The 15544-nt window shown below is 40.1% G+C and overlaps 1 protein-coding gene across 2 annotated transcripts in view; it reads right to left on the bottom strand.

The window, feature by feature from the left end:
• COL19A1 (collagen type XIX alpha 1 chain) overlaps positions 1–15544 on the bottom strand; it is a 440957-nt gene that overhangs the window by 312951 nt on the left and 112462 nt on the right. The gene's annotated exons all lie outside the window — the stretch shown is intronic.

Raw genomic sequence — 15544 nt, 5'->3', positions numbered from 1 at the left:
AAAGAAACACACAGAATAAATTTCATTGTCACAAAACACAAACGAATGAAGAAATTCTGCATTGCTAACCATCAGTTCTAGAGTTGTGGGGCAAGGCAGCCTCATGCTGAATGTTCAGTGAGTACAGGGGCTTTGCATCCACCCCTCAGCTGCCAGCGCCAGGACTAGCGCTTTCATTCAGAAAATAAGAACGCGGAGGCTCTGACAGGTTTCACCTAACTAGGAGCATCACCTAAGATTTGAACGTAGGTCTCTCTGATTCGACAGCCCATGCATTCCCATTTGCTACTTAGTGTCCTTCGTTTTATTTTCTCTTTCGAATCTCTGGGCATAATGTTCTAGTCTGACACAGGTTCTCTATGGGCCAAGTACTGTTCTGACAACACAGTTATGACCATCTTCTTACAGATGATTATACAGTCAGGAGATAGAACTGGAATTAGAGTTCACATAATTCACTTCTGTGCATCTAACCGCCCCTCTTCATTGTCTCATGGAAAAGATTTTGTTCTGGTGACCTCTTATCTAAAAACTTATGTGTGTGTATCTATGTGTGTGTGTGTGTATATATATATATATATATGTTTGTGTATATGTGTATATATATATATATATATAGCACCACCGACTCAATGGACATGAATTTGAGCAAACTCAGAGAGATAGCAGAGGACAGAGGAGCCTGGCATGCTACAGTCCATGGGGTCACAAAGAGTCAGATACAACTTAGTGACTTAACAACAGCAACAACTATATATATATACACACACACATATATGTATGTGTATAACCTCAGATATGCATATGACACCACCCTTATGGCAGAAAGTGAAGAAGAACTAAAGAGCCTCTTGATGAAAGTGAAAGAGGAGAGTGAAAAAGTTGGCTTAAAGTGCAACATTCAGAAAACTAAGATCATGACATCTGATCCCATCACTTCATGGCAAATAGATCGGGAAACAGTGGAAACAGTGGCTGACTTTATTTTTCTGGGCTCCAAAATCACTGCAGATGGTGATTGCAGCCATGAAATTAAAAGATGCTTGCTCCTTGGAAGGAAAGTTATGACCAACCTAGACAGCATATTAAAAAGCAGAGACATTACTTTGCCAACAAAGGTCCATCTAGTCAAGGCTATAGTTTTTCCAGTGGTCACGTATGGATGTGAGAGTTGGACTATAAAGAAAGCTGAGCACCAAAGAATTGATGCTTTTGAACTGTGGTGTTGGAAAAGACTGTTGAGAGTCCTTTGGACTGCAAGGAAATCCAACCAGTCCATCCTAAAGGAGATCAGTCCTGGGTGTTCATTGGAAGGACTGATGTGGAAGCTGAAACTCCAATACTTGGCCACCTGATGCAGACAGGTGACTCATTTGAAAAGACCCTGATGCTGGGAAAGATTGAAGGTTGGAGGGGAAGGGGACGACATAGTATGAGATGGTTGGATGGCATCACCGACTCAATGGACATGGGTTTGGGTGGACTCTGGGAGTTGGTGATGGACAGGGAGGCCTGGCATGCTGCGGTTCATGGGGTGGCAAAGAGTCGGACATGACTAAGCGACTGAACTGAACTGAACTGATATACATATACATATATATACATATATATGCATATGTGTATACACACACGCACGCACACACACACATATAAAGAGCATATACTTTCTTGCTCATTCCTGTCGATTGTCTTTAGATCAGTTTTAAAAACATGCTGATGCTGTTTTACTTGAAAGAGTTACTTGGGAGAATTTTCAGTTCTTCCCAGTCCATCTGGTTCCTTTGCTGGGTCTGAAGGTTTTCAGCAGAGGCCTATCAGTTTCCATTACTGGAATTCACGGGCCATCTCTTTGACAAGCCTGCTTTGCAAACAGCACATGAACTAGAATGAGATACCCAGGGAGGATGTGCACATTCCCAGTGGAGCCTCAGGAATTCAGCTGCTCCAAGGAAGTGACTTGGGCTCCCGAGTTTCCAGGTTTAGAAAGCTCAAAACAAACTAGCAATTCTATTGACCACTTTATTTCCGGCAAACATTTTTAAGACATTAGTTTTTTTAAAGTATTACCTAGAATGAAGTTAGATATCACTTCTTAGAATTTTTAAAATTCTAATTTTCAAATTTTTAAATTTTTAAATTTTTAAAATTCAAATATATGAAGAAAAAAATCATGTCTTCAAATTTTAAAATAGCAATAATATATTCTGTTTAAGCCTAGAAAGATCTTTATCATTTCATCAGTTAGTACATTTCTGGAAAGGTTCCATCATTTTTAGCCGCAGCGGACTGCTCTATGTGTGTGCTCAGTTGCTAATTCGTGTCCAATACCTTGTGACCCCATGGACTGTAGCCAGACAGGCTCCTCTGTCCACGGGATTTTCCAGGCAAGAATAATGGAGTGGGTCACCATTTCCTCCTCCAGGGGCTCTTCCTGACTCGGGGCCAAACTCACATGTCCTGCGTCTCCTGCATTGGCAGGCAGATTCTTTCCTCACTGAACCACTTGGGATGCCCCATACTGCGATATACGTGCACATAATTTTAAAGATGAAGGCTTTTCTTCAGTTAAATTATCTGTGTTGCACAGTAAAACTGCTTTTATCACAGAATATACTGGACACCAAAGGCAAAACTTTGTGGCTAAGTTTAAGAAGTGTTGAAGCAGCAATAAAATACTATGTTCTTATCTATGTAATAAATATATTTAGATTACTTAAAAAGGTATATAGTTTTAGACCTCAGGCATCCCACAATTACATTAGAAACTTCCCATTTTGTTTAATAAAGTGATAGTCAAAGCACATTCAGATTTGACCCCAGGGTGCATTCTGTGGAAACAGCTTCTGTTACTCATCACAGAACTATGTCCATTTGTCCATAAGGAACACAATTATTTTCATGGGTTGGTTCAATATAACGTTTTATATCATTTTACAAGTTACACATGATAACAAGATATGGTATGTAATCCAGTAAAGCACGCTGACACAGTGCACATTGCCAAAAATACTTTTTGGAAAAAGGAGAGGAGTACCAGTAGCTCCCTGCTGTCTTTGCTCACGGCTCACTCTTCTATACCATGTGCTGTGAGAACTGGCACCTAAAGACCCGCCTCTGGGGTTATGTCAGGTTAGGGTCACACCTGGATGATCTGGCAACTGGGTACCAAAAGTCCTTAAGAGGAAGAAAGCTTCTCTTTTTGATGGACGTTGGTCTTATGACTGTTATAATGAAAATGTTTTCCTATGGCCAGTGTTAACTGATCTCTGATCTTTCCTGACCAAAAATTTGTTTTGTAAACATAATTCTAAACTCCATGATATATGGAATTTAGAAAAATGGTAACAATAACCCTGTATACGATACAGCAAAAGAGACACTGATGTATAGAACAGTCTTTTGGACTCTGTGGGAGAGGGAGAGGGTGGGATGATTTGGGAGAATGGCATTGAAACATGTTTAATATCATATATGAAATGAGTCGCCAGTCCAGGTTCAATGCACAATACTGGATGCTTGGGGCTGGTGCACTGGGACGACCCAGAGGGATGGTACAGGGAGGGAGGAGCGAGGAGGATTCAGGATGGGGAACACGTGTATACCTGTGGCAGATACATGTTGATATATGGCAAAACCAATACAATATTGTAAAGTTAAAAAATAAAAATAATAAAAAAAAATTTTTTAAAGTATGATTAGCCCTTTAAATTTAGGTTAATTAGAACACTATACACAAAACAAATTACAGAATAATTAAAGTGGTAATATAAATAAAACTACTTTAAAAATTAAAAAAAAAATAAAATAAACTCCATGATACCCCAATCGACAGCACTGATCATTCTCCCAGGAAATGAGTTGGCTTCACAGGACACAATAACATGTGGAAGATTTTGAGATATCAGGAAACTTTTGATGCTTAAACTGTGCAACTCTGGTATTCAGAAACATATTTATTTTCTTCTCACAGATTTTCTTAAAGTTACCAGAGAGGTCTGTCATAGAAACTTATAATCATTTAAAACCATTTGGCATTTTTCCAGTCCCTGAGGGACAAGTTAGCATATTTGTTTTCGACTCTATCCCAAAATATTATTAAGTAGCATAACAACTGGCCTTCCCTGGTGGCCCAGCTGGTAAAGAATCCACCTGCAATGCAGGAGACCTCATGTGATTCCTGGGTCGGGAAGATTTCCCTGGAGGAGGGATAAGCTGCCCGCTCCACTGTTCTTGGGCTTCCCCGATGGCTCAGAAAGTAAAGAATCCGCCTGTAATGTGGGAGACCTTGGTTTGATCCCTGGGTTGAGAAGATCTTCTGGAGGATTGCATGGCACATGGGAACCCACTCCAGTATTCCTGCCTGGAGAGTCCCCACGGACAGAGGTGCCTGGCGGGCTACAGTCCATGGGGTCGCAAAGAGTCAGCCACAACTGAGCGACTAAGCACAGCATAGCATAACAGCTGAAGGAAATAATAGTCTTAAAGAGCAAAATTTTGTTTAAGAGATTAACAGACTATGTTTCTCCTGTCAAGATTTTATCTAAAACCTAAGTTGTGTCAATAGAATGAGCCTTCCCAACTCTGAATCACAGTTTCAAAACTCTTGTGCCCATGCAGCTTGGGATCAAATTGAATTCTATTCAGTAAATGCCTGCCTGAAATTACTGGTGGAGCTGACATTAGCTGTTTTTTCTAAACTCTTGCTGTCCCTCGGTGTTCCTAGTCTCAGCACAGGAAGAATTAAGAAGTTTCTTTGGCTTCCCATCAGTATTTTAGCCCATTATTGAAAGAAAATTACAATCAATGCTTCTTGTCTCTACTATAATGTTCAAAGCTTGTTTCTGTGGCATGTAGCTTCTCTCAGGTTTATCCATCAAAGGGCCTGTGCTCCTTTCTTATTAGGAATTCAAGGTCCAAATGGGCCACAGATGAATATGAGTAATAAAAAGCAGGGGAAAAAAATCTATCATTGCTGCTGAGAGCCTTGTCACTATGTTACTGCTGCAATACATAGCATGTCTTCAACTTCACAGCTCAGGTCAGCTCAGTCGCTCAGTCATGTCCGACTCTTTGCGACCCCATGGACTGCAGCACGCCAGGCCTCCCTGTCCATCACCAACTCTCAGAGTTCACCCAGACTCATGTCCATTGAGTCGGTGACACCATCCAGCCATCTCATCCTCTGTCGTCCCCTTCTCCTCCCGCCTTGAATCCCTCCCAGCATCAGGGTCTTTTCCAATGAGTCAGTTCTTTGCATCAGGTGGCCAAAGTATTGGAGTTTCAGCTTCAGTATCAGTCCTTTCAGTGAATATTCAGGACTGATCTCCTTTAGGATGGACTGGTTGGATCTCCTTGCAGTCCAAGGGACTCTCAACAGTCTTCTCCAACACCACAGTTCAAAAGTATCAATTCTTCGGTGCTCAGCTTTCTTTATAGTCCAACTCTCACATCCATACATGACTACTGGAAAAACCATAGCCTTGACTAGACGAACCTTTGTTGGCAAAGTAATGTCTTTGCTTTTTAATATGCTGTCTAGGTTGGTCATAACTTTCCTTCCAAGGAGTAAGCACCTTTTAATTTCATGGCTGCAATCACTATCTGCAATCATCACTGATCTAGAGCCAGACATCCTGGAATGCGAAGTCAAGTGGGCCTTAGAAAGTATCACTATGAACAAAGCTAGTGGAGGTGATAGAATTCCAGTTGAGCTATTCCAAATTCTGAAAGAGGATGCTGTGAAAGTGCTGCACTCAATATGTCAGCAAATTTGGAAAACTCAGCAGTGGCCACAGGACTGGAAAAGGTCAGTTTTCATTCCAATCCCAAAGAAAAGCAATGCCAAAGAATGCTCAAACTACCACACAATTGCAGTCATCTCACATGCTAGTAAAGTAATGCTCAAAATTCTCCAAGCCAGGCTTCAGCAATATGTGAACCATGAACCTCCTGACGTCAAGTTGGTTTTAGAAAAGGCAGAGGAACCAGATATCAAATTGCAAACATCTGCTGGATCATGGAAAAAGCAAGAGAGTTCCAGAAAAACATCTATTTCTGCAAAGCCTTTGACTGTGTGGATCATAATAAACTGTGGAAAATTCTTCAAGAGATGGGAATACCAGACCATCTGACCTGCCTCTGAGAAATTTGTATGTAGGTCAGGAAGAAACAGTTAGAACTGGACATGGAACAACAGACTGGTTCCAAATAGGAAAAGGAGTACATCAAGGCTGTATATTGTCACCCTGTTTATTTAACTTATATGCAAAGTACATCATGAAAAATGCTGGACTGGAAGAAACACAAGCTGGAATCAAGATTGCCGGGAGAAATATCAATAACCTCAGATATGCAGATGACATCACCCTTAGGGCAGAAAGTGAAGAGGAACTGAAAAGCCTCTTGATGAAAGTGAAAGTGGAGAGTGAAAAAGTTGGCTTAAAGCTCAACATTCAGAAAACAAAGATCATGGCATCTGGTCCCATCACTTCATGGGAAATAGATGGGGAAACAGTGGAAACAGTGTCAGACTTTATTTTTCTGGGCTCCAAAATCACTGCAGATGGTGACTGCAGCCATGAAATTAAAAGACGCTTACTCCTTGGAAGGAAAGTTATGACCAACCTAGGTAGCATATTAAAAAGCAGAGACATTACTTTGCCAACAAAGGTCCATCTAGTCAAGGCTATGGTTTTTCCTGTGGTCACGTATGGATGTGAGAGTTGGACTGTGAAGAAGGCTGAGCACCAAAGAATTGATGCTTTTGAACTGTGGTGTTGGAGAAGACTCTTGAGACTCCCTTGGGCTGCAAGGAGATCTAACCAGTCCATTCTGAAGGAGATCAGCCCTGGGATTTCTTTGGAAGGAATGATGCTAAAGCTGAAACTTCAGTACTTTGGCCACCTCATGCGAAGAGTTGACTCATTGGAAAAGACTCTGATGCTGGGAGGGATTGGGGGCAGGAGGAGAAGGGGATGACAGAGGATGAGATGGCTGGATGGCATCACTGACTCGATGGACGTGAGTCTGGGTGAACTCCGGGAGTTGGTGTTGGACAAGGAGGCATGGCGTGCTGGGATTCATGGGGTCGCAAAGAGTCGGACACGACTGAGCGACTGATCTGATCTGATCTGAATTACCATCTGCAGTGATTTTGGAGCCCAGAAAAATAAAGTCAGCCACTATTTCCATTGTTTCCCCATCTATTTGCCATGAAGTGATGGGACTGGATGCCGTGATCTTCGTTTTCTGAATGTTGAGCTTTAAGCCAACTTTTTCACTCTCCTCTTTCACTTTCATCAAGAGGCTCTTTAGTTCTTCTTTGCTTTCTGCCATAAGGGTGGTGTCATCTGCATATCTGAGGTTATTGATATTTCTCCCGGCAATCTTGATTCCAGCTTGTGCTTCTTCCAGCCCAGCGTTTCTCATGATGTACTCTGCCTATAAGTTAAATAAGCTTGGTGACAAAATACAGCCTTGATGTACTCCTTTTCCTATTTGGAACCAGTCTGTTGTTCCATGTCCAGTTCTAACTGTTGTTTCCTGACCTGCATACAGGTTTCTCAAGAGGCAGGTCAGATGGTCTGGTATTCCCATCTCTTGAAGAATTTTCCACAGTTTATTATGATCCACACAGTCAAAGGCTTTGGCATAGTCAATAAAGCAGAAATAGATGTTTTTATGAAACTCTCTTTCTTTTTTGATGATCTAGCGGATGTTGGCAATTTGATCTCTTGTTCCTCTGCCTTTTCTAAAACCAGCTTGAATATCTGGAAGTTCACAGTTCACATATTGCTGAAGCCTGTCTTGGATGATTTTGAGCATTACTTTACTAGTGTGTGAGATGAGTGCAATTGTGTGGTAGCTTGAGCATTCTTTGGCATTACCTTTATTTGTGACTGGAATGAAAACTGACCTTTTCCAGTCCTGTGGCCACTGCTGAGTTTTCCAAATTTCAGCACTAGACATATCGAGTGCAGCACTTTCACAGCATCATCTTTTAGGATTTGAAATAGCTCAACTGGAATCCCATCACCTTTTCCCACTAATTAATTCATATTCATTAATAGAAAATTTACTTAAATTGAGTGCTGAGTGAAATAGCTGAAATAAATATCTGAAGTGAAATGCCAGAATCCTAACATGAAAACCAATAAAGGAGGAAGCCAGAAGTAAATCTGATTTTGATTTTATGTATCACTAACCTGACCTCCGGAGAAGGCAATGGCAACCCACTCCAGTACTCTTGCCTGGAGAATCCCATGGACGGAGGAGCCTGGTAGGCTGCAGTCCATGGGGTCGCTGAGGGTCAGACACGACTGAGCTTCTTCATTTTCATTTTTCACTTTCATGCATTGGAGAAGGAAATGGCAACCCACTCCAGTGTTCTTGCCTGGAGAATCCCATGGACGGGGGAGCCTGGTGGGTTGGCGATTATGGGGTCTCACAGAATCGGACACGACTAAAGCGACTTAGCAGCAGCAGCAGGAGCAGCCTGACCTCTGCCTTTCTGACAACAGTCCTGCTGTACTTAGACCATAATCTTTCATGATTGAATTTTTATATGGTTCTTACATTCCTGCCACTCAACTAAATATTTTAGGAAATAAAACATACACCTCCTATGTTTTTTTCAGATATTTCATCCAATCAGAGTCCTTTTATTTCAGGGAGGAGTATTTTTTCCTCCTATGTGTGAAGACTTCATTTCAAAAGCTAAATTGTTAAATTAAAAAAGCTATATACTGCATAGGATTGAAAACTTCAAACTTTTTTAATTCTTGTATTTGTTGGATCCTTTATGCAGCTGACACATGGGGATATATTCAGGTGAATGTTCAGAATAAGGCAAATTTAAAATATTCTTAATAAAAAAATGAATGAGATCCTATTATTACTTATTTTTGTGAATCTTTCAAAGAAGAGAAAGCCAGCCCACCAAAGGTAATACATGGTCAATACATGTCTTAATCATAGTAATATAACCATGGGGAGTTAGTAACAGGTGAACTCAACATCTACTGTTAGTAGAAACTTTTAACCTGAGTCTATGTGTGTGCACAGTATATGCAGAGGAACACAGGAGAAAACAAGCAGGGGAAGTATTCTTAAACACAGGGTCAGGGGTAAATTGATACATTTGTGTCCACCAGTTTCACCAAAGAATATTAAGGTACTGACCCTACTGAAAGCTCTTTAAAGTCAGGCATGTTTGCTTTTAATTCGTATTGTGGAGCACAAAACAACACAGTTTGATGTGTGGATACTGAAACAGTGTCTTCTGAGCCCCAAATTTCTGCCCACTGGTCTTATTTCACACAGGACAAATATTATATGGGTCTTACACACGACATCCCTTTCTGTCAGCATGAAGCTTATTCAGCAAGCCAATCATTTTTCAAATGAGTGTTTGGAGTCCTTTAATGTCATAGTAACTGTCCCCTGGGCACACACACTCCTTTAAAATGTGACACTGAGAACTCAGCACATTATTTATTCCACACATAATCTCAAGTGCACAGAGTAGAGATTAGGACTCACTCACACACACACACACACACACACACACAATCTTGTTCTGGATATTAGACAATACTTGCATTACTATAACTTGCTTTTTCAAGGTTAAATTGCTTGTATATACAGTAAATGTCTGGTCAACTAAAACTGCTAAGTTCTCCTTTCAAAGAGGATATTTTTACAATCCTTTTTCAAATTGCTGGAGTGCAAATTACACTGGAAAAAAAGAAAGAAAGAAAGTGAAAGTCACTCCGTCATATTCAACTGTTTGTGACCCCATGAACTGTAGCCTGCCAGGTTTCTCTGTCCATGGCACTCTCCTGGCAAGAATACTGGAGTGGGTAGCCAGCTATTCCCTTCTCCAGGGAATCTTCCTGACCAAGGGATCCCAAGTCTCCTGCACTGCAGCCAGACTCTGTACCATCTAAGCCACATTATTCAAATAAAAAACAAAAAATTTTGAAATAGTTTGGGGAAGTAAACATCTCTTTCCATTTATAGCCAAGTTAGGGATTTGAGTTTTGGCCAATGTTGCTGACCTCATTACAAAATCTGGGCTCCAGATTTATGTCATCGGAATGGCTTTCTTACAGTGGATCTGTTAACAATGAGTGTGCGGATAGTTCACTTTCTTGTGAGAGCAGCTGGAAGGCAGTCTTGAGGTGATGTTGAAGCATCACAAAAGTACCAGGAAACAGAAGACAACCGAAGCGAATCATCCACTGAAGTATCTGGAGAGGAGGAGCGGACATCTGAATCAAGTACTCTAACACATGGATGACAACTGAAGACATAACGAGGGGGACAGTGTCATCAGTAAGCTCCTGTTGGGGACAGTGAGACACCCGGAACTGCAAATTACTTCCGGTCCGTAGTGCTCGGGTTGGGTAATTTATAGTTCTACTCCATATCAGTTACTTCAACACACTGAAGGCGCTGAAGGCACCAGCTACTTATCTTTAGTCCTGAGGGAAACGGTTGTGAAAGTCTGGAGGAAGAACACACCTTTGCAATGTTGTAAGAAAGTCAGGAGATTTGCAAACCTAACACAGAGGACAAGACAGCAAGATCACCTGGAGACTTCTGCTTGAGAGAAAAGGGACAGCCTGCTTGTTCCTGGGGAGATGGGAAGCCAGTTCTGGGGCTGCACACTCTCCCCTCTGTTTCTGCTTCCCCAAACCCCACTTCCACAGACAGTGAAAGAGACTTTCACTGAAGCCTTTCAGCATCTGGGGGCCTTTCCAATCCTCCTCAGAATGATTGTCTGACAATCACCCTGTGTTTCTCTTATCTATTGTCCTGGAGCTAAGTCCCCCTGAGTTCTGAACAACTCAGCAAGCATTAGGCAGAACCAAGCAGATGCCACGTGCTGGCCGGGTGATGGGGTGACAGGCATGAGGGGCACCCCTAGCCCTTGTTCTCCAGGAGCTCACACAGGGGACTGGAACACAGACTATGTGGGTAATATAAATAAAGTGCTATGTGAGCAGAGTCCAGGGCTGCTAATTCTGCCTCGTGGCCAAGAAGCCGTCATGGAAAAGATGCAATTTTTCTTGTGTTTTGAATTCAGTAATCTGTGAAAATGCAGTGATGGTGGGAGGAAAGAAACATACTGACTGTCTGTGGTTATCCTCTAGAACTTTCTTCTCTTACCCAGCAGGCTCAGGAAGGACCTTCCATGCGCTATGACATCCCTGACCAAGCTGCTAAAATCTCATGTAGACCCATCCACATTAAGAAAATCCTAATATCTGGGCTTGTAGACATCTATAGAAAATACCAAGTGCATCTCTAAACCCACTACTGCATATCTCAGTAATCTACACCAGGAATAAATAATGAGGATAAACTGCAATTAGAAAAGACACATGCATCCCTGTGTTCAAGCAGCACTAGCCACAATAGCCAAGACATGGAGACAAGCTAAATGGCCACTGACAGGTGAATGGATAAAGATGTGGCGCCCATATAGAATCGAGTATTTTGGTGTTTGTTGTTGTTTAGTTTCTAAGATTTATCTGACTCTTCTGCAACCCCTTGGACTGTAGCCCACAAAGCTCCTCTGTCCATGAGATTTCCCAGGCAAGAATACTGAAGTGGGTTGCCACTTCCTTCTCCAGGGGATCTGTCTGACCCAGGAATCGAACCCACATCTCTTGTAGTCTCAAAGAATTGGCAAGCAGATTCTTTATCACTGAGGCACCAGGGAAGCCTCAGTTATAAAATAAATTGAAATATGAAATAATGTCATTTGCAGCAACATAGGTGAATATAGAGATGATCATACTATTGAAATAAGTCAGACAGAGGAAGACAAGTATCATGTGATGTCACTTTTATGTGCGATCTAAAAGAATGACACACGGGAATATCTCTACAAAACAGAAACAGACTCACAGACGTAGAGAACAGACGTGGGTGCAGGAGGGCAGGGGGTGGGGTGGGGTGGGAGGCTGGGACAGCAGATGCAAGCTGTTATATAGGAGGGCCACACAACCAGGTCCTGCTGTACAGCACAGGGAACTGAATTCAGTACCTGTGATAAAGCATAATGTGGAAGAATATGAAAGACGATGTATATGTATGTATATATGTATGTATGTATATATATATATGTATATTACATGTATAACTGAATCAATTTGCAGCAATTAGCCCAACATTGCAAATCAACTACACTTCAATAAAATAAATTCTAAAAAAGAAATAAAACAATTAGCCACTAAACTACGCAGAGAAACAGAGACTATGTGATCTTTTTTATGGCAATGTTTTAATATTTGTGTGCTAGATTCTCACGGTGCATTAAACCAAACAGGAACATGAGCAGACTAGCGTCTTAAAATCTGGCTAACTGTTTAGCAAATAAAAGTCGAGTGCCTGGGTGCCAGAGAGACTGCATGTGTCGAGCCTGTCATCCATCTGTTGTGTTCTCTGCCAACTGCTCCACTTGGGGTGTGAGTGGAAGGCATTAGGAGGGAATAAGAAACCATTAAGAAATAAAATCAACTGCGGAGTGAGCAAGTTTCTTTTTCTTTTTCCTGTTCTTCTATTACCTCTGCCCTTCTCAGGTTTCTGTTTATTTTGGTGCTAGCTGTATCAATAGACTGCCCGCAGATAAGACAATTAAATGAGACTCACCCTAGGTAAAGGCAGTCCTTTTTCACTGATAATTCAAGTATCATTCTTGTAACTTTAGTAAGTGAAGCCAACAAGTAGTGTGACAAAACTGTTTTGCGGTCATTTTTTTTTCCATAAATAGACATTGCTTATGATAAGAAGTTCAATCCTATGTCCAGATTTAACTATCCCTTCATTTACTGCAGAATTCTCTGAAATACAAGAGTATACATGTGATTCTCTGTTAAGAGGTATTTTCTCTAACATAGAGCCCGTACCAGTTTTACAAATCTTGACAATTCACAGAACGGAAATATCCCATTTTTAGAATAAAGCTGTGTTGCACTTTTTTTTCTCCTTATTTAGTTTGCAATTCAGACAATAAGTTGTCACGTATAAATAGATATTTTAACTTTTTTAACTTGGGAAGAACTCTGAAATTAGTCTTAATTCTTAATTTCACTGGCAAGCTGGGTGAAACCAGATAATACAGGGAGAAAGCCAAATGACAAAAATTCTGTAGTTTTCTCAAAACACTCCTGTAAGTTTCAGAGTTTCTCAGACATTAATGCTACATCTGGACCAGGGCTGCTGTAGAGTTCATTATAATTCACAACAGCTACCACCCTTGTCTGTGCTTTTATAAATTGTAACAGCATCTGCCTTTTTTTCCTGAAGCTGCAGTCTTCTCATAAAATGTCTTTTTAAGGGAAACTTGAGATGCAAAGATCAGAGTCATTTCATTTTCCAACAGAAAAGAAATACAAAGACAGTTAGGGAACAATGGATTTGCCTGGTTTAGTCTCATCCTGCTACAAATACTGGGGGCTTCAGAGTTTATGGTGAAAAGACCCGTCACACAAAACAGATCACAATGAGGATAGTTAGTCTGGCTATTTTTAAGTGCAACTTGGCAACTCTCTCCACGTTATCAGATACACTACTCTGGCGCCTTAGTGCATGTGACTTTTTACCTCTAGAAGTTTGATTTTTTTTTTTTTTTAATAAAGTCATGACACTAAGTGAAGCACTTGTATTTTTGATCAAATGAATATCTAAATCTTATTGGTTAAGTGAATAAAAAATATACATATTTAGATATCAAACGCATATTTGGTGGAGAGCATAAAGAGAATTTTTTGGTTAGATGTTGAGATTAGGTTAATCTGGAGAGTGTTCCCGTGACTGGCCTGCCTGGAGGTGGATGTGCAGGACAGACAAGATCTCCAGAGAGTCAGGTGTGGCAAACTCGAAAGAATATTTCAAATATAATTTTGAATTTGGAAACCAAACAAAATAAACTGTATTGTTTTCATAGTACTTATTTCAGAAGGTAAAGCTACACAAAATCCTTTCATTTGGTGAAAAACATGCTGATGATTTTCAAGAGGTAGACATAATTTTCTGAGGTTGGGAGGGTTATCTCTAAGGACAGGCAGATTATTGACATTTCTCAAAAGAAGTCGTACAAATGACCAACATGTACATGAAAAGGTGTTCAGGATCATTAACTTAAAGAAATGCAAGTCAAAACCACAAGGAAATATCATTTAACATGTTAGAATGACTTTTCTAAAAAAAGACAAAAGATAACAACTGTTGCCAAAGATGCAGAGAAAGGAACACTTATGTACTATTGGTTCAAATGTATTTTAAATAAGCAAACTAAATTTCATTTTTTCCTACTAAATCAAAATATTGAGCCTAAAATAAGGGTCTATAGATTTCACATTTAATTTCCAAATACATGGGGTTTCTAAAGTATACTTGATATTAATTTTTCATTTTGATGTTAATTTTTCATTTAAATGTTTTTTTCTCTGCAATAACCCTCTGTGTTTCGTCAGTCTTTTAACTTTACTGAGGCTTTCAATGGCTAAGTCAAAGATCTCTCTTGGTAAATGTCACATTGCACCTTAAATTATGTGGGCTATTTTCAAATATCTTTTGATATTGAATTTCTATAATAACAATTCCACGGTAATAAGAGAACAGACTCTATGTGATTTCAATACCTTTAGACCATGAAGTTTTTGCACCTTGCTTTGTCCCCCTGAATATATTCCAGTGTCTCTTAGTCTATGGGAACTTAGACAGAATTTGTATCTTACTGTTGTATGAAAATTGTATAAATCTTAATTATGTTGAATTGGTTCATAGTGCATTTCAGGTCTACTATATCCTCCTACTTTTCTGTCCATTCTATAAATTTTTGAGAGTTTGATATTGTCCAATTAAAATCTTAATTTATCTACTTAAAAAGTAATTGCAATATACAGTTGAACTATACATAACTTTGTTCTGTATTTTCCAAGTCTCCTGTAAATGTGCTATCATACTTTCATAATTTAAAAAAGAAAGAATTTTAAAAAAAGGAACCCATAGACTTCAAGACAAGGGACACTGCTCTCCCTGGAACAGGAAGGAGGAAAGCCCCCTGTGCAGTTCCCTCTCTAGGCTGCAGGCAAACAAATTTAAGATCTAATTTGGAACTGTCTGCAAAAAAAAAAAAAAAAAAAAAATGTGAGCAGCTCAGGGGCCCTTCAGAGAAGAAAACATGGTAAAGGTGCAAAAACCATGGATTCATGTGGGTAGAGATTCAGATTCTGATTCCACTATTTATTCAGTTCAGTTCAGTCACTCAGTCGTGTCTGACTCTTTGCGACCCCATGGACTACAGGACGCCAGGCCTCCCTGTCCATCACCAAGTCCCGGAGTTAGTGGTGAAAATTGGGGGAAGTTTCTCCATCTATGAAACAATAACAATAAATCATACCTCATAGAGATATAGTGGGGAATTAATGAAATAATGTAAAGAAGTCTCTTGACACATAATAAACATTTAACACATAATAATCATTTAGCAAATGGCTGCTATTATTATTGTAAAAGTTTGTACTCATGA

Source organism: Bos grunniens, chromosome 9 (assembly GCF_055505025.1).
Source record: "Bos grunniens cultivar Pamir isolate PY7600 chromosome 9, Bosgru_T2T1.0, whole genome shotgun sequence".
In the NCBI taxonomy this organism is placed as follows: domain Eukaryota; kingdom Metazoa; phylum Chordata; class Mammalia; order Artiodactyla; family Bovidae; genus Bos; species Bos grunniens.
Note: the sequence above shows the minus strand (reverse complement) of the source record. Positions and strands in the feature narration are given on the sequence as shown.